Source organism: Pseudorca crassidens, chromosome 2, assembly GCF_039906515.1.
Source record: "Pseudorca crassidens isolate mPseCra1 chromosome 2, mPseCra1.hap1, whole genome shotgun sequence".
Lineage (NCBI taxonomy): Eukaryota > Metazoa > Chordata > Mammalia > Artiodactyla > Delphinidae > Pseudorca > Pseudorca crassidens.
Genome location: NC_090297.1, coordinates 176,795,317 through 176,815,486, shown reverse-complemented (window position 1 = coordinate 176,815,486; position 20,170 = coordinate 176,795,317). Strand labels below are relative to the sequence as shown.

The 20,170-nt window shown below is 40.0% G+C and overlaps 1 long non-coding RNA gene across 1 annotated transcript in view; it reads left to right on the top strand.

Moving 5' to 3' along the window:
• LOC137220133 (uncharacterized) overlaps positions 1-20,170 on the top strand; it is a 200,052-nt gene that overhangs the window by 7,798 nt on the left and 172,084 nt on the right. Inside the window, exons 2-6 of the long non-coding RNA XR_010941490.1 lie at positions 206-318; positions 1,023-1,062; positions 3,426-3,591; positions 4,239-4,336; positions 5,273-5,343. This is a non-coding gene — a long non-coding RNA (uncharacterized lncRNA). The remainder of the gene's footprint in view (positions 1-205; positions 319-1,022; positions 1,063-3,425; positions 3,592-4,238; positions 4,337-5,272; positions 5,344-20,170) is intronic.

Below are 20,170 nucleotides of genomic sequence, written 5' to 3'. Positions count from 1 at the left end.
CCAGTGTTTTGGCTGTGAGAGCAGTTGTCCAATTTGCATTTTTAAAAATTCACCCTGACTGTGAGATGTCGGCATTTCATTTGGTGGCCTTTTCTCTTCTCGGAGACATGATCCTGAGGGAGACTGTAGGTTTTCCGGAATTGGGATATGGAGTAGAAGTTGATCTAGTCACCCATTTCTTCTCTTTCTGTGGCTTGGCTCACAGGTCACTGTGAAGTTGGGACGCGTGAGTTGGCAGAGATGAACTCTTACTGCAGTGGACACCAACCCAGAGACGGCTAAACGAGCATTCCCGAAGTCCTGCACTCCGCTGACCAGGTGAGGAGAAACTCCTCGCAGCATACACTGTCCAATGGGAATAACGACGGCTTGGGTGTCAAAGACACTGATTCAGCAGGACCAAATGCTGAGTAACTGCAGGATTCCAGGGAAGCCTCTTCATATTTGCAGGTCTTCATTTTTCTCTCTCTGAAGAGCAGGAAATATGTGAGTAAACTCCATATTTTGAATCTGGTGGGGCTCAAGCTGGTGTGAAAAGTTCATCTTTGGCAGGACTGAGACAGTTTTTTTCTAAGAGTGCTAATTTTTTTTTTTAACATATTGTAGAGTTTTCTTGAAAGAATAAATCAACATTTATGTCAAGGTACAAGGAATTATGCTCTGAGTCATTCTTCGTGCTGTCTTTCCAAAAGGTGATAAGCCTTTAATTATCTTGTCCTGAAACACCCTGCTGCAGCTGAGAGCTACAGAATTTCAGTCAGCTTGTCAATTTGTTCTTTGTCTTCTCTTTTCCACCTCTGGGAGACCCTGGCTGTCCTGCCCCTTGGGGAACATCATGATCCCTTGGGCTGGTGGATGACTGTAGCAAACCTGAGGGACTTCTGGAGGGAGGTGTCTCTGCTTTGTGAGACTACCACCCGGGTGGAGCGTCTCCCTTTTTTTTTCAAACATTAAATACTTAATGTTTGTTTGTCATATAATATATAAACAGACCTTCTTATCAGACTGTTTTTTATTTTCAGGAGAGAAGAGCTTATGAACTTGATGAAAAGGCAAGAGTGTGTGTGTCAGTTGTTTTGGAGGAGGGTAGAGAAGTGAGCGGGTGATGGTGGCTATCAAATGTTAGAAAGCTTAGCAAAGACGTGAGTTTAAGCTGGTCAGGAGAACGTTCTCTGTGGGTCTCCCAGATCTAAGCCAGGGAATTTTTATAGGGATATCAAATTGACTTTCTGTTTGGGAAGAGGGTTTTCTTTCCACCTTCTTTGCAGCATCTGCTTGTTTGTCCCTTAAATGCTGAAGTTCCTTAGATGTCTTCTGTTTTTGCTCTGCACATTCACGCTATGCAGTCACTCCCATAAACTCAGCTGTGGTCTGTGTGCTGATGAATGTCTCTGCTCGTCTCTCTCCTCATCTCAGACCTTTTTAGCTAATTGTCCATTAGCTTGATTCACCTAGATGACTCATAGGCGGTTCAAGTGAACTTGTTGAAAACAGCATTTCCCATTTCCTAAACCTGTTTCTTTGCCTTTGTTCTCTATCTCAGTTACCAAAGACAAATTGAGTTTATCTTTGAGTTCACCCTCTCCCAGTCTCATATCAAGTTTATCCTGCCTATTAATTTTACTTCTTAAATGTATCTTGAAACTATAAACTTCTCTTTACTCCATTTCCACTTTCCTGATTCTCTCTTCATCTCTCTTATGGATCCAGGCAAAACTTCTAAGTGATCTCTCACCTGCTAATTGATCCTCTCTAATGAATGATCCGTTTTCAGGCAGCGTGATTCTACTAAAACACTTGTCTGGTCATTATTGCTTTTCTGATTAAAATCGCTAATGGCTTGTCATTACCCTTAAGTTCCAGATTCCTTAAATTGCCCTACAAGATCCTTTCTATCTGGCCCCTGAAAGCCTTTCATTTATTACGTGATCTTCTGTCACTGCTGCCTTGCTCTCTATGCCCCTGCCTACTGAATATTTTGTAGTTCCTTCCACGTGCTATGCTTCCTCTTTCCTTTAGCCATTTGCTCATGCTGTTACCTCTACTTGGACCTTTTTCCATTCTTTCCACTCTTTATCTGACTTTCTTCTGTATGATTCATACTCTTCCAGGTATCGCTTAAGTGAACTTTCTTTGTGTACACCACCTACACACTTTTCTTCCCTCCACTGACATACCTGGATAAGGTGCTCCTCTTAAGTGCTGTCATAGCACCTGTTAATTTACTTACCACAATGAATTGTAATTGCCTGGTTTCTTGTCACTGTTCATCACTAGACAATTTCTCTTTCTCCTCCCCCTTCTCTCTCCCTCCCCCTCCTTCTTCTTCTCCTTCTTCTTTTTAAAAATTATTATATCCTGGAACATAGAGAATCCTCAGTAAATATTTGCTGAGGGAGTGGATGGGTGGACATATGAATGAGTGAATGAGTGAATGAATGCATGCATGGTAACTTTTCCAGGGCGTTTGACATCTGTTACCAGTGTGACTTGTGCCAGAGGTTCATATGTTCTCCATATCTGTAATTAAATTCCTATTGTAACCTTATAAACTTTCCATACTAACATTGAACTTTGCAGTGTTTGTAAGTTTTCTATTCTTTCTGTTGGTATTTTTTCTCTGTGCAATTTATGAAATAATCTATTTGTTGTTTTTCTTAAAAATCTGACTTTTACCTATTGTAAATAGGTTTACAGGTTTAGAGGCTATTCATTTAAAACATTATGAACGTGTGAAAAATCTCACATTTCCTCTAATAAAAATGTTTAAAAAAAAAAGCCCCACAGGATTAAAAAGGTCACACGGTATTATCATTTGTTTTCCTTTCACTGTCTCTTACCATATATATTTGAATGAAGCCATATAGATGTGTATATGTGTGTGTGTGTGTGTGTGTGTGTGTGTATGTGTGTGTGTGTGTATTTGTCTTAATTAGACAATTTAATAGTAAATTAGACCTAATATAAAAGTAGCTTGTTTCTTGTTTTTAGGAATTTCCAGTTTGGACCATTATGTAATAGGTTGCCTCTTTTTTGCTTCCGTCAGACAAATGGACTGAGGCCTAACGCATTGTAGATTTTAGAAAACAGAACATTTTCTAATGGTTTTAAAACTTTCATAATGATAGAAAATAATTTCCTTTATACTTTCACTGCTTTTAAACTCTGACTTTCTGTTCGCATATAAGCAGTATTGCATTATTTGGATTGTAATGTTCAATTTATTATAACATTATAATATATAATATGTACAATTATCAGTTTAGATAATTTTCTTAGGTTCAGGAAGAGGAAAACAAATAAGAAAGCCTTATTAAGAGTATGATCAATTGGGTAGCACTTAAAAGAGGTCAAAAATTCTTCTGGATTTCTGCTTTGAGGTCTTGTCTTGAGCCTGTGCAATTACCTCCTGTTCTTTCCCACAGTCCACTGAAATTAAAAAGAGAGAGAAGAAAAGTCAACAGGAAACTTTGTAGGACTGCTGTAAAAGAGGAAAATGTACCATTGACGTATAAGAAATATGGAACTTGGGGAATATGTGAAACAGAAAGGACCAAATGGAAGCAAAAACCTATCAGACTTGAATAGCAGGTAAGTTGGCTCCTCTTGAGAAGTAAGTGGACAGTGTCCTCAATGTAACCTGAAAAAGTTTCCTTTTTGGAGCAACAGGTTTGAACAAGGGTGTGCTATAGGGGTCATGGGTGAGGGGGCTATTACATTATTTTAGAAGGTGTACCAGTGATCCACATGCTGTGTTTCCCTGGGTTTTGTTTTATATGGAGAGTGTATGAGATGAAGAGCTTGGAAGCCAAGGAGGAAATAAAAATAAAAGTCAAAGCCTATTTAGAAATTATTAAAATGGGACAGTCATCTACGAAAAGCTGTGGAATGTGGTCAAAGCCATACACAGAAAATAACTTGTCTTAATTTCTTTTAAATTTGAAGTATAGTTGATTTACAATCAACTATTACATGAGTTTCAGGTATACAACATAGTGATTCAATATTTTTATAGATAATACTCATATGAAGTTGTTATGAAATATTGGCTATATTCCCTGTGGTGCACATTACATCCTTGTATCTTACTCATTTTATACCTAGTAGTTTGTACGTCTTAATCCCCTTCACCTGTCTTGCCCCATTCCTCTTCCCTCTCCCCATTGGTAACCAGTTTGTTCTCTGTATCTGAGTCTGTTTCTGTTTTGTTATATTCATTCGTTTGTTTTACTTTTTAGATTCCACATACAGTAGAAGAAAGACTGAAGATAAATGAACCCATGAACGTTTGTCACTCAGTGGCTATTTGAGTGCAGTGTTGAGAAGGCGTGTGAAGGTGAGTCTGTACTGAATGGGGAGCACTGCTGTTAGTGAGTAGTGACTTCAGGGTTCAATGGATTTTTCAGATGAGCTGAATAAAACTGCTAAGGGTCTGATAATTCCTGTATCGCTCCAAAGCACAGAATGACAGGAAGTTTCCCCAATAATTCTTTTTTTTTTGCAGTACGTGGGCCTCTCACTGTTGCGGCCTCTCCCGTTGCGGAGCACAGGCTCCGGACGTGCAGGCTCAGCAGCCATGGCTCACAGGCCCAGCCGCTCCGCGGCATGTGGGATCCTCCCTGTCCGGGGCACGAACCCGTGTCCCCTGCATCGGCAGGCAGACTCTCAACCACTGCACCACCAGGGAAGCCCTCTCCAATAATTTTTTGGAGGCAGGCATAATTCTGGTCCCCAAATCTGCTGAAGAAAGCACTCAAAAGAAAACTAAAGAAAAAATTCAGTTATAAAGATGTAGATACCTTAAATAAAATATTTTAAATATTTCCACTGTGAACAGTTTCAAGGAAGCAGAAACACTGTGCACAGTGAAATATAGAATTCGTGGTACCTACAAGTGATAAAAGAAGCTCCTTTGCAGAAGTTGGAGAATTTATATCGTAATTCACAGATGAGGTGGTGAATAATATCCGCCCGGCTGCTGCGTGGGGCAATTCACAGGGTGGGCAGTGTTGTTGAGCTGCTTCCCCAGGGCACGGGAGGAATTACTAGCATCCACACCAAGGGTCTGAGAACTAGGTGAAAGCTCAAGCAGAAAGTCCAGCACCTGATTTTGAAGGTCAAACTTAGATTTGGTATTGGTTGAGTTTGTTATCTGTATGTCTGTCTTATCGTGAGATAAGAACTATGATGATTCACCTTTGTTGCCATCCAGTACAGACATTTCCATAAAGCAAGCGCTAAGAAAATCCTTGTTAATTGAATCTAATCACAGGAGCTGTGGAATAGTGGGACACTCATGGGTCTAGGAGACAAGGATTTGGTTTCATTCAAACCAGGCTGCTAGTGAGTATCTGCTTTTGTCACGTTACTTCCCTCATGACTCAGCTGGGACACCCCCTCTGGAGAGCCTCCTCGAGGCCCCCCCGCGTCCTGAGCGAGCTCACTTGTGTGCTGCCCCGGCCGCATGCTTCCCTCTTCTGGGGCGGTTCGCTTCTCCTGCGTTTCCTCTGTGAGACAGTGGTGCTTGAGGCCAGAGACTCTGTCCTTTGCATCCCTGTATCTGCAGAGAACAGCCCTTGTCTGGACACAGTAAGGACTGACCACACTTGATACATGAATGAAGGATTTAACTTCCCTGAGCTTAATTTTTCTCCATTTGAAAAATGAGAACGTTAATAATACGTGAGATGAAGTAAGTCAGAAAGAGAAAAACAAATATCGTATATTAACGCATATATGTGGAGCTTAGAAGAATGGTACAGATGAACCGGTTTGCAGGGCAGAAATAGAGACACAGATGTAGAGAACAAACGTATGGACACCAAGGGGGGAAAGCGGCGGGGGGATGGGGATGGTGGTGTGATGAATTGGGCGATTGGGATTGACATGTATACGCTGATGTGTATAAAATTGATGACTAATAAGAACCTGCTGTAAAAAAAATACATGAGAATGGGGTTTTCAAGAATCTTCCTTAGAAAAAAGTCTGGCCCTTTCATAATAAAGGCAGTAGGCTTTGTTTATTGAACACCTATTATATGTGCCAAACACTGACCAGGCACTCTATATTATTATCATTCTCTCTTATCCTTCCACGTTTGTGAGGTAGGTGCTATTATCTCCATCTTACAGATGCTTGGAGGCCTGAAGAAGCTGCCCCAACTAAATAGCAAGGAAGTCCGGCAGAGCCAGAGTTTGAATCCCAAGCCTGTAATTGTTCCACTGTAGAATTGATGTTTCTATGGGAAGCTCAGTTTGGGTTGTCATCAGTAGGTCTCCTCATGGGTACCCTGGCTGTGTAATTATGGCTTGTAAAAGGTCGGTCGTGAAAGTTGAGCTGGTGAAATCCAGCCTTGAATACATTGCTTGGCACATGGTAATTGCATGGTCAATATAATTGTTGAATGAAATAGTTAATTAATAGAAAACCCATGAATGTTATTCTCAGTAATTTATATAATAAACCAAGAGACTGTTTATATGTGTGTGATTCAAGAGTGTTTACACACCCACAACTTCAGATGACGGGCAGATATTCCTAGGAAGGTAAAACTGGAATTTGATTTTTGTTTAGTGAGTGAAAAAACGTGAAATAAAAGGATTGGCTAGTCATCTAGGGATCTCATTAAAAATGAAAATCCCTATATTCCATTCCCAGAGTTTGTTATTTTTATACTCTCCTCTCCTGGATGTGAAATAAAATGCTTTGTAAATTGTGGAGTGCTGTACACACTTAATATATTACCAAGAAACTGTGTGTGTGTGTGTGTGTGTGTGTGTGTTTCCCATGAAGGTGGAGAAAGTATCCTTTGGGATCTGTTGAAAGTGAAGGAAGAGAACAGTTAAGAGACTCAGTTAAATCAGAAAAGAAAGGGGCTCTTTCATTCAGTGAAAGAAACGTTTCTTTTGTCAGTATCTCCCCCAGAGGCAAGTCTGGTTGACTAAAATTTAACAAAGAGATCCCATTGGTGTGTTTGGTTATTTCGTGGTTGAGGCATGGTCGGTTACCCCAGGTGATAGCAGTGTATTGTCACTGTGTACACGCAGTCGGAAGGGAGAGCCAGGAAACTCTGAGCAAGGCTGCAGTGCTCAAAATCTGGCCCAGCTCTGGGAGCCAAGGGTGATTGTACTTGTCTGTCATGCTTGTGACTCAGCACTCCTCTCCTTGCTTCCCTTTGTAGATGTCTTCCTATTCCATAATTGGTTACTACTTTTGTCCCTCCTTGTTTCTGCCTCATGGCTTCTGCTTACTGCCTTCTGTCTACCAGTAAGCAACATTTATTGAGGCTTACTGTGTGCCAAGCAGAATTTCACCTTTATTCTCAGAACAACCTTTTGAGGTAGGAATAGGATGCCCTTGTTATCTGAGTATTCATTACTATAGTCTCCACACTGAGTGCACAGGGATGCTAAGGCCATCAAAATAGGAAAACATCCACTAATGAGTTGAAAACCAATGCATTTTACACTCAGAACCCTCTTCCTACTTCATAGTAGTCTTGGTAATTAACAATCACTAACATACAATGCACATGTAATGCAAAGCCTAATAGCAAAATTTGCAAAAGATGCAGAATGCCATAAAGTCGATGTCAATAGGAAGGTCATTGGTAAAAGACTGTCCGAGAGTGTGGCCAGTTAACAATTAGAGAAGAGGAAATAGACAAGGCCTGTGTTAATTTTGCTACTTGAGAACCAGTGTTGCTTTTCTGAAATACATTTTGGATATCTTTGGTATGTGCACTATTATATAATTGAGTGTAGGCATTAACGTAGGCCAGATTTTTATCCTTTTTAGGTCTGTCAGGCTTTCATGGAATAAGAATTAGGCTTCTGGAACATAATGTCAGTGATTTTTGACTGATATATGCTAATGGGGTTAGGGAAACATGAATACTTGGAGTCCTTAAAAACTGAAGGTCATATCTAAGATCTATAAATGATGGAGCTGTGACTATTCATAGGCCCAAATAGTGTCTTTGGCTTTCACTGTAAAGTCCTGCTAATAGCATCTTAGTTTTATATAGGGTATTACAATTCGAGATTATTTTCATGTGCATTATCTCATTTCATGGTTATTTGTAACTATAAATATATAAACATTGGGGTGCATGTATCTTTTTGAGTTATAGTTTTCTCCAGATATATGCTCAGGAGTGGGATTGCTGGATCATATATTATTTTTAACTATATGAAGTAGAAAAGCGAAATAACATTATGTTTTAAAGATGAGGATACTGAGGTTAGTATGATGTCACGTATTAGTAAGTGACGCTCCAGTACTAGAATGACTTTCCTAAATCCTGGGTCAGCGCTTTTCCTACTCCCCCAAATAAAAACAGAGAATAAGGAAGGAACAATATCATCTCTGTTTTATAAAGGAAGAAATTATAGAAAACTCAAACGTTGTAGATGCACACTGGGAAGATCACTTGGCAAATTAAGTGGAATAATCATGTGTCCATAATCTGACAATTACTAAAAGAATTAACATAATTGGAGTTACCCAGACTAATTACCCTTTTTACCCAGGGCAGCTTTTAAAACCTTACCTGATTTTTTTCATCAAGATTTGTTTTGTTTCTTTTTGTTTTTGTATAGAGGTATAGTTGATTTACAATGTTGTGTTAGTTTCAGGTGTACAGCACAGTGATTCAGTTATACCTGTGTGTGTGTATATATATTCTTTTTCAGATTAGTTTCCTTTATAGGTTATTACAAGATATTGAATATAGTTCCCTGTGCTATACAGTAGGTCCTTGTTAGTTATCTATTTTGCATATAGTAGTGTTTATATGTTAACCCCCAACTCCTAATTTATCCCTCCCCCCACCCCTTTCCCTTTTGGTAACCACAAGTTTGTTTTCTGTGTCTGTGAGTCTGTTTCTCTTTTATAAATAAGTTCATTTGTATGATTTTTTTAGATTCCATACATAAGTGATATTATATGATACTTGTCTTTCATTGTCTGGCTTACTTAGTATGATAATCTCTAGGTCCATCCATGTTGCTACAGATGGTATTATTTCATTCTTTTTTTATGGCTGAGTAATATTCCATTGTGTATATGTATGTGTGTGTGTGTGTGTGTGTGTGTGTGTGTGTATATATATATGTAAATACCACATCTTTATCCATTTATCTGTTGATGGACATTTAGGTTGCTTCCATGTTTTGGCTATTGTAAATAGTGCTGCTAAGAACATTGGGGTGCATGTATCTTTTTGAGTTATACTTTTCTCCACATATATGCCCAGGAGTGGGATTGCTGGATCCTATGGTAGCTCTATTTTTAGTTTTTTAAGGAACTGCCGTACTGTTCTGTGTAGTGGCTGTACGAATTTACATTCCCACCAACAGTGTAGGAAGGTTCCTTTTTCTCCACATCGTCTCTAGCTTTTTTTTTTTTCCTTTTTTTTCTTTTTTTTGGCTGCACTGTGTGGCATGAAGGATCTTAGTTCCCTGACCAGGCATAAAACCCATGCCCCCTGCAGTGGAAGCATGGGGTCTTAACCACTGGACTGCTAGGGAAGTCCCTCTCTAGCATTTATTATTTGTAGACATTTTGATGCTGGCTGTTCTGACCTGTGTGAGGTCATACTTCACTGTAGTTTTGATTTGCATTTCTCTAGTAATTAGCAATGTTGAACATTTTTTTTCATGTGCCTGTTGGCCATCAGTCTGTCTTCTTTGGAGAAATGTCTATTTAGATCTTCTGCCCATTTTTTGATTGGGTTGTTTGTTTTTTGGATATTGACCTGTATGAGCAGTTTGTATATTTGGGAAATTAATCCCTTGTCCGTTGAATTGTTTGCAAATATTTTCTCCCATTCTGTAGGTTGTCTTTTCATTTTGTTTGTGGTTTCCTTTGCTGTGCAAAAGCTTTTAAGTTTAATTAGGCCCCATTTGTTTATTTTTGTTTTTATTTCCATTACTCAAGGAGACAGATCCAAAAAACATTGCTGCAATATATGTCAAAGTGTTCTGCCTGTGTTTTCCTTGAGGAGTTTTATGGTAATCTCATCTTACATTTAGGTCTTTAATCTATTTTGAGTTTATTTTTGTATATGTGTTAGAGAATGTTCTAATTTCATTCTTTTACATGTAGCTGTCTAGTTTTCCCAGCACCACTTATTGAAGAGACTGTCTTTTCTCCATTGTATGTTCCTGCCTCCTTTGTCATAGATTAATTGACCGTAAGTGCGTGGGTTTATTTCTGGGCTTTCTATCCTGTTCCATTGACCTATATGTCTGTTTTTGTGCCAGTACCATACTGCCTTGATTACTGTAGCTTTGTAGTATAGTCTGAAGTCAGGGAGCCTGATTCCTCCAGCTCTGTTTTTCTTTCTCAAGTTTGCTTTGGCTATTTGGGGTCTTTTGTGTTTCTGTAGAAATTTAAAAAAATTTTGTTCTAGTTCTGTGAAAAATGCCATTGGTAATTTGATAGGGATTGCATTGAATCTGTAGGTTGCCTTGTGTAGAATGGTCATTTTAACAATATTGATTCTTCCAATCCAAGAACACAGTATATCTTTCCATCTGTTTGTGTGGTCTTCAATTTCTTTCATCAGCATCTTATAGTTTGTTGGAATACAGGTCTTTTGTCTCCTTAGGTAGATTTATTCCTAGGTATTTTATTCTTTTTGATGCATTGGTAAATGGGATTGTTTCCATAATTTCTCTTTCTGCTGTTTCGTTGTTAGTGTATAGAAATGTGACAGATTTCTGTGTATTAATTTTGTATCCTGCAACTTTACTGAATTCATTGATGAACTCTAGTAGTTTTCTGGTAGCTTCCTTAGGATTTTCTGTGTATAGTATCATGTTGTCTGCAAACAGTGGTATCTAAAACAACAGTTGAAAAGATCCATGAAACTAAAAGCTGGTTCTTTGAAAAGATAAACAAAATTGATAAATCTTTAGCCAGACTCATCAAGAAAAAAAGAGAGAGGGCCCAAATCAATAAAATCAGAAATGAAAAAGGAGAAGTTACAGGATATAAAGCATAATAAGAGGCTATTATGAGCAACTATGCACCAATAAAATGGACAACCTACAAGAAATGGACAAAGTCTTGGAAAGGTACTGTCTCCCAGGACTGAACCAGGAAAAAATGGAAAATGCACACAGACCAATTAACTACCGAAATTGAATCAGTAATTTAAAAACTCCCAACAAACAAAAGTACAGGACCAGATGGCTTTACAGGTGAATTCTACCAAACATTTAGAGAAGAGTTAACACCTATCCTTCTGAAACTATTCCAGAAAATTGCAGAGGAAGGAACACTTCTGAACTCATTCTATGAGGCCACCATTATCCTAATACCAAAATCAGCAATATGTTTTGTTGAAATTTTTTTTCTTTTTTAAAATTGGTTTGTTAACCATGATAAATCACAGAGGTCAGTACAGTTTTTGTACTTTTCTCTTTGTGAAAAATAATATGTGGTCCTAAGCATTTACTTAAAAAAATAAGTCAAAAACAAAACAAGACAACTCCAGCCAGGAGAGACTTAGTCTTGGGGTGATTGATAGCTGATGATATGTTAATAGTTTCTTCTGCTCAAAATTAATGGTATACTTAACTTGTAACCACAGTTTAGGCTTAAGGGTTTTTCTGTGGGTGGTAGGCAAAGAACAATGATCAAAATTTTTGTGAGTCTTTACATTTCTGACGGTTGCCCTTCATTATTCTTTATTTAAGTATTTAGGAAAGAGTTGTTTCTGCAGAAAGGTTGTTACTGGTGATAAGTGTAAGTACCCTGCGGTTTTGTTGTAGGTAATTATTGGAAGTGGAAAAGTCCTGAAGGTTGGACTGATGTTATCCTGTTATCCACTTCATATTTAAACCAAATTTATTGGCTGAAAAATTTACCTTAGGGGCTTCCCTGGTGGCGCAGTGGTTGGGAGTCTGCCTGCCGATGCAGGGGACATGGGTTCGTGACCCGGTCCGGGAAGATCCCCCCTGCTGCAGAGCGGTTGGGCCCGTGAGCCATGGCCGCTGAGCCTGCGCGTCCGGAGCCTGTGTTCCGCAGCAGGAGAGGCCACAGGGGTGAGAGGCCCGCTTACCGCAAAAACAAAAACGAACAACAAAAGAAACAACTTTAGCTTAGGACCCTCTTGTAGAGAGCTCCTGAAATAGATCAGAGCTGTTGGTAGACATGCCCTTGCTCCCAGTGCTTATCAGAACGGTGTTTTTGTGACTCTTGGCACATTAAACTTTTCTCATTTTCCTGGCTGGTCGTTTGAGGACAAATTAAGAGAAGACTCAGGATGAAGGAAAAAATGTCTCTGAAGGCAGTTGTATCTGGTTCTAAGGTATAGTAAAAAGCTGTTGAAATACCATGTCTGACTTTAAAACAGAAAAATATCCATGACTTTCTGAGACCTGCTCTATAGCCAGGGAGAGGAGACCATCAGTCTCCCAGAGTTTCTGCGGGATTAAAGTTCCTATTTTGTCCAGAAAAACATTCCATTCCCCTGAATAGGACCAAACATGGCTCAAATATACTAACATCTTATATATAGTTATTTTATAAAAATATTCATTAGCTTTTGGTCATATGTTTGATTTAACTAACTTTATGTAGCTGAATCATCCCAGCATATGACTAAATAGAATTTCTGGCTGAGTGTTCAATTTTTTTTTTCGCTCTTGTACATTATTATCTTATATTTTTAAGACCATCAAAATCTTAAAGTTTAATATTTTTATTAAAAATTTTTTTTTTTGCCACACCACACAGCTTGTGGGATCTTAGTTCCCCGACCAGGGATCGAACCATTGCCCCCTACAGTGGAAGCGCAGAGTCCTAATCACTGGACTGCCAGGGAATTCCCAAATAAAGTTTAATTTAACCAATTGAAATCATTGAGAATGTTTATGTTTAAATTTGTATAGTGTTTTAAAATATTTTAGAAAAAGTGATATTTGCTGTATCAACAATTTAGGCATACATAGAAGTTACAATAGTTATTAAGGTTTTTATGAAATCAGAGAAAGAATAATGAGATATATTCATGTCGGGCAGGAAGAAATTTTTCTCTACTCTTCTAGGTTCTTCTGGCTGGTCTAAGAAGTAAAGTGACATGAGACACATTAACAGGAGAAAAATCAAACAAAATTTTAATAACATATGTACAATGGGAGAGACCCCAAAAAACTGAATAACTCCTCAAATGGCTGAAACCCTCACCCTTAAATACCATCTTCAGCTAAAGACAAAAGAGGATATTGGGGGTCGTGGTTTGGGACTTAAAGGGGAGGAAGGCAATGCACATGGAGATGGAAAAACAAATGTTTGGTGTATAAATGTTTGCTGGGCCAGGAAGAGACATGGGACACAGAGAGGAATTTGCTAGGTTCCTCCCTGTCTACACACCTAATTCCTACTATAGTTCCTACTGTACTAGTTCCTACTATATACAGGGATACGGGGGATAGCTCCCTTCCTGGAATAGGCCCTCTATCTAAATGTTTTTTAGGCAGTTATGGGGAAGGTCAAAGTTTCTTCCTGAGTCTTTTGGGCCTTGATTGTTTTCAGTTCAAAATAATCCTCATGCCAAAGAGACATTTTGAGGTGGCAGGTTTTGCTCCCCTACACTCACAAGGGAGGTGCTGTAGGGTTGGGGATAAAACACAAGGTTTGCATCATCCTGATTCTGTTATTTATAACTTTGGTTTAGTCTGGGTCCCTGTTCTGTCAATTATAAACTAATCTTGACCTCAGATGGTATTTGGCATATGTATTAATTTCTGCCTTCTTATGTATTTGATATGCTATATTAGTTTATATTTGTAAAATATGATTATATAAGTTAATAGACTTTTTAAATTTTAAAAAGTCATAATGTTGCTTATATTTGTTTCATAAATTTGTTTTTAGGATCAATGAGTCAAGAATTCTGACTTTTCAAAATTCTTTAGTGTTTTTCCTTCTTTCCAGTAACTTTGTATTAGAATAGGTAAGCCAGAAGCGTTTGGATTTTAAAGAAAACCTGTGATTTTAAAATCACAGCAGTCTTTGTTGGGAGGATGGTCACTGTAGTCAAACTTCTTCATCTTTTTGGGGGGTCTTGCTTCCTGTTTTCCTTTTCTTTTGTGCTGCATGAAACCTGACAAAGTGTGTTGATAAGACTCAACTGATAAAATAGGACCCACATTCACTGTATCTCTGAGGACCCTTGGTATTACAGTGGTCCCTCATATCTGCACGGTAGGGGGGCGACTGGTTCCACGTATCTCCCCCCACCCCCATACCAAAATTCGAAGATGCTCAAGGTCTCTATATAAAATGGTGCAGTATTTGCATATAACCTGTGCACACCCTCCTATATACTTTAAATCATCTCTAGATTACTTATAATGCCTAATACAATGTAAACGTTATGTAAATAGTTGCTGACCCTGGCAAATTCAAGGTTTGCTTTTTGGAACTTTCTGGGATTTTTTTTTTTTTCTCCTGAATATTTTCAGTCCATGATTGGTTGAATCTGTGCATATGGAACCCTCGGATATGGAGGGCTACTGTATTTGGATGCGGTAGGTGGAAGTGAGGGACCTAATTTCCTTCCGGATTATTTTCTTTCCCCTCTCCCTTGAAATCACTGCTGCAGGTGGTGTATCTGTGTAATGGTCTGGTGGCCTGGACAGTACCTGGCAGGGGGAGGGTAACGTTTAGGAGAGATAGCAGTGAAGGCTAAGGACTCAGTGACATAGTCTCTAACTGTTAAATTCTGAAATTAGTACTTAATAGATAAGAACAGAGATGTCACTTTAAAGAACTGGTTGATTTTGTCCCCAGGGGATATTTGACAATGCCTGGGGACATTTCTGATTGACTTAGCTGTTCTTAGCAACTGTTCTTTCCTCTCAAACTCCTTCCACCCTGCCTCACTCCACCCCAAGCCAATCCTCTTTTCCTTAGTCCTGTTGCAATGAACTACCTCAAAACCATGAAACAAAGCATCATCATGCATTGCAGACGTAAATATTAATGGGAAACACAGGAGAGACAGTGTGCATGTGTGTGTGTGCGCACGTGTGCGTGTGCGTGCCTGCACTACTGGCATAGTGGGTAGAGGCCAGCGATGCTGCTGAACTATCTGCAGTGCACAGGACAGCCCTTTACAACAAAGAATTATCTGGGTAAAGATGTCAATAGTGCTGACGTTGAAAAACCCTGTTTTAATAGAACAACCGACTTTCCAGCTAGTGAATCTTGACTATAAAGGATTGAAGGTATTAATATGTCATTCAAAAAATGTGTTGATTGGAATAATGCAGTTTAGAACATTTCAGGAAAAATTGTAGAAAACTAGAAAGACAAAGTTTGGCAATAATTATCCAAGCACAGGGGAACTTTCATTCATTCATTCATTTAGCAAATATTTACTAAATGCCTGCTGGGAGCCAGACCACGTTCTAGGTGTTCAACATGAAGTATGGGGCTATTTGGTGACTCTTTCCTTATTAAGAGGATGGACCCCTAAGTCCATTGGATCTAATGTCATAGAATAATGCAGTCATAAAATTAACTGCCCTATCGCCATTCTGAGTCCATCCTCACCAAGCTCATCTGAAAATTTTGTTTCCATGAAGCATGTGTCCAAAAGTGCACTATTTAGACCAAATGACAGTTGCATTCCTCTGTGTAAAGGGTCCATTGGCAATTAATCTCTGTAGGCCTGGTTTGTATAAATTAGCATCCCTGAGTTTTATTACTCTGAGACATTGATAATATAGTTTCTGGTCCTGTGTGGTTGAGTGCCAAAGACGTTTACTGAGGTACATATAGCATTGTGGGCGCTGCATGGGTGGCCATGTTATTCTTTTTCTGAGTTCCTGCCGTTTTTCAGTATGTACCTTAATTGACCTTCCAACAGGAAATTATTTATTTTTAGAGGAAAAGAAAATAAATGAAAATATTCAACTTGTTCTCAGTACTTACAACCTTCTTTTTGGGATGTGTTGTTAGTATTACTTTTTGTTGACCGAGATTTGTATAGCCTATTGCCATCATGGACTCAGTCATTTTTATTTTATTTTATTTTTTTTCGGTACATGGGCCTCTCACTGTTGTGACCTCTCCCGTTGCGGAGCACAGCCTCCGGACACACAGGCCCAGCGGCCATGGCTCACGGGCCCAGCCGCTCCGCGGCATGTGGGATCTTCCCGGACTGGGGTACGAACCCGTGTCCCCTGCATCAGCAGGCAGACTCTCAACCACTGCGCCACCAGGGAAGCCCCTCAGTCATTTTTATATAAAAAGATATTACCCAGCTCAAAATAATGCCCTTTTTTTGAACGCCTGCAGCATTTATTGTTGGAATACTTACTTTGAGCTTACTTTCATTTTGACTTTTGTTGTCGTTGAAATTCGTATGTATTCCGTTATAACCGAAGTAGAGTATAAACTCTAAGAGTGTGTAAATCAGGGTCTATAACTTCTTGGCAACTTCTAGGAGCGTTACATTATCTGGGTACTGCTTAGGTAATCAGTGATACTACCTACTGTTTACCCAGCATGGACAAGGCATCAAGGGCTTTGTAGGAGTTATCTTGCAAGCAGTGAGTTTGTTCAGATTTATTATGCATTTTGGAGACCCAGAAGAGAGTTAAATGACCCAGAATAGAGTTCAAAAAAATGTTCCTACTATTTACCAGAAGATGTAGATGACTCTGAATCTCTATTTCACAATCTGTGGCAGCCCATCTCTTTTTTCCTCATCTCCAGATATCCCTATGGGTCCCCAGGGTTGCTTAGTCCAATGAAGTTGTCCCAAGTTTCTGTCTCCTAAAGTTGGGAGAGTATGCTGAATGGCATCGTTCTGAGCTGCTGTTGCAGACGTTGCTGCTCTGGGTGTCCCTTCCAAAATCCATGCAGTCTGGGCAGACCAGAGCAAGTGCCCTTTCACTGCAGCTGCTGCCTGTCTGCACAGTGGTTTTTCAGGTCATCAGCCATAATCTGTGCTCAGAATCAGACCTCTCTTACTAGCTTCCCACAAAATGGGAACCCCCAGACACTGCTAATTGAGACTCCAACACCCAGACAAGCAAGTCCAGTAGTCCACAGGATATTACCCAAGGTCATGCCCCATTGGCTAGTACCAGAATTAGCCTTTTGGGTTGGAGATTTGTCTCTTTCTGGTGTTCAGACACCAGAGGCAGAGACATTTACTACGTCTCCCACACCACTAAAAACTGGAAGAGCTGGCTCTCCCTAGCCTCTTGTCCCAGTGCACTTTGTTTTAGGAAGCTTGTTTGGACCTTTTCCATTGGAAAGGGTCTGGGAAACAGGATCCTCACTGAGGTCACCTTTCAGATTTAACCAGTTAAAGTGAGAACTGAGTTCACTGCACGTGTCTCACATACTATTAGGCAAGACCAGGGTAGTAACTAGAAGTACAAAATGAGGATCTACCAAATTCATCCTGGCTTATTTTAATGTAACAGTTAATAAGCCTTGGTATTAAAGTAAAAGATAAGTCTGGGACAAATACAAAAGTGGGTAGGACATCAGAATAACAGATGCAAACCTGGACCACCCAGGCAAATGGGGATGTGAACTTATTCTAAGGAGAAGGGTCTTGATCGCTTCCAGAAAAAGAAGGTGCCGAAGTGTATTGAGCAACGGGGAGGGCCTCACAAGATAAGATCGCATAGATAGAGACTAACGAGATGGTGTGGGCACTTCTAGGCCACAGTGAGGGTTTTGGATTTTATTTTAGGTGTAATGGAAAGTCCTTGGAGAGTTTTCACCAGGGGAGCAACGTGATCTGATATGCACTTTAAAAGTCTATGCTTTTTTTTATGGAATATAGAATTTTTGGTGCAAGAATGATGTGTGGGCAAGCAGAAGGAGAAGGTGACTTAGATGATAAAGAATGGAATTGTCATTGAAAAATTAATCAGTCGATCTAAGAAAGAAATGGAAAATTTTATTCAAGCCAAATTTGAGGATTATAGCCCAGGAAGAGCATCTCAGAAAGCTCTGAGAACGGTGAGTTAGAAGTCAAGTCCCAGTTATATGAGGTTGTTGGTTTGTTTTTGAGACTGAGAGCTGTACATCAGATAACATATTATTGACATTTACGTAATCCAGATCTAAGCGTCGTCCTGGTGGGTCATGTGACCCCTTCCAAGATCAAGAAGGAACGTTACCTCTTAAGGAGTTGGCTTGTTGATGCTAGGAGAATGTTGCTCTTTACGATTGACCGGGTATTCCTGCCGATGGTGGAGGTATTGGTTGATGCATAATGCAGATACATAACACACAGTGGGGGGAGAGAGGAGGCCAAGGGGCAGAGAAGATTTTTTATGTTTAAATTTTTCTAGTCTTGCCATAAAATATGAATTTTATTTCACAGAATGAAATGGTTAGAGTTAGGATATATTTCAGAGTTATGACTGTTGATATGATGTGAGGTAATTTGGGATGTGAGAAAAAAAGAATAAAAAGTAACTGTTAGGTTTCTGGCTTGAGTAACTAGGTGGGCTGTAGTGTCATTTGCTAATAAGATGAACATGGTAGATGAACATATATGGGGGAAAATTAAGAGTTCCGTTCTGGACATGTTAAAATGGAAATAAATGCCTTTTAGACAGAGTTCAGGGGAGAGGCTGGAGCTGGAGATAGAGATTTGTGAGAAGGAAGTGTACAGGTGGTATCTGAAGATGCGAGCAGTTGGTTAGGCGGCAGGAAGGACACCAGTGTGCTGCCGCAAGAGGAGGAGACGTCTCGAGGGGAGGGGAGCAGTAAGTAGCTGAGCGCTGCGGGGAGTTTGAGATAAGGGCAGGGAAACGACGTTGGTTTGGACGTAATGGAGATTTTTGGTGATCTTGCTTACTGTAGTTTCTGCAGAATGGTGGTGACCAAGTCCAGTGATATCAAATTGATGAGAGGCTAAGAAGTGAGGAAGTGGAGAGAATGATTTTAGACTTCAATTTAGAAAACTATTACTGGGAAAGGAACTAAAACAAGGTGGGGTTGTAGCTCTAAGGAGGTGTGATCATGGGAACATAATTCTCGCTTTTTCTCTCTCCCCATTCATGGATTCACCCATCCTTCCATCCATGACCATCCTTTCATTACTTAAAATTATTACTTGAGAGAGAGGAGGTTTTCCTGTGCCCGAAGCCTTGGAATGGTGACAGGGGACGTGATCCAAAGCACCAGTGGAGAAGCATATAGAAGCAGGAACACCTAACCTATTGGAAGAGGAGGCAGGAAGGTAGATTTCACAGGTAGAAGTAGCATGTTTGATGGTGGGAAGCTTAGGGAATTCTCATCCCAGTCCTTCTACTTGCTCATTGAAGTAAGAGTCAGTCATCAGCTGATAATGAGCGGAATGGCAGGGGTGGAGTGTTGTAGATTTGAGAAGGAAGAAAAAGGTGTGATGTGGTGATGTTGGATAGTGAGAAAAGAAATATTCCAAGAAAGTGTAGTAAAATACGCACCAGTGTTTAGTGCCCATTTGGGATTTGAGGTCGCGAATGCAAAACTGGAATTGTTAGCTTGGTTGTGTGTTTTTCTTCAGCCACATTCAGCTGCTTCAGAGTTAGAGACGGAGCAGGCAGACCGCTGTCAGAATCTAAACTGCTGTGTACTACAAAGAGAGGAAGGCATAAAAGAGCAGCGGCCTACCAAGGGGGAGGACAGTGGGAGTGGTCTACCATAATAGAAGAGGAGTATTTTAGTATTGACATTACTTAAATCACCAGCACAGGGTAGCAGTCAACAGCAGGGAGGCTTTTAGTGGGCTTCCTTATCATTTTATTTTATTTTATTTTTTGCGGTATGCGGGCCTCTCACTGTTGTGGCCTCTCTCGTTGCGGAGCACAGGCTCTGGACGTGCAGGCTCAGCAGCCATGTCTCACGGGCCCAGCCGCTCCGCGGCATATGGGATCTTCCCGGACCAGGGCACGAACCCGTGACCCCTGCATCGGCAGGCGGACTCTCAACCACTGCGCCACCAGGGAAGACCTTCATTATCATTTAAAAATTCTGTTTAGGTAGAGCACCCCTTCCTGCTTGTACCTGGGAAGGATGACTCCTGCTGTGAACCTTCCCTGGGCCACTATTTACAAAGCAATGAAAGAAGGATTATATTGATTAACCAAGGAATCCAAAGAGAAAAACAAATGTCCTACCCCAAGAGGCCATGTC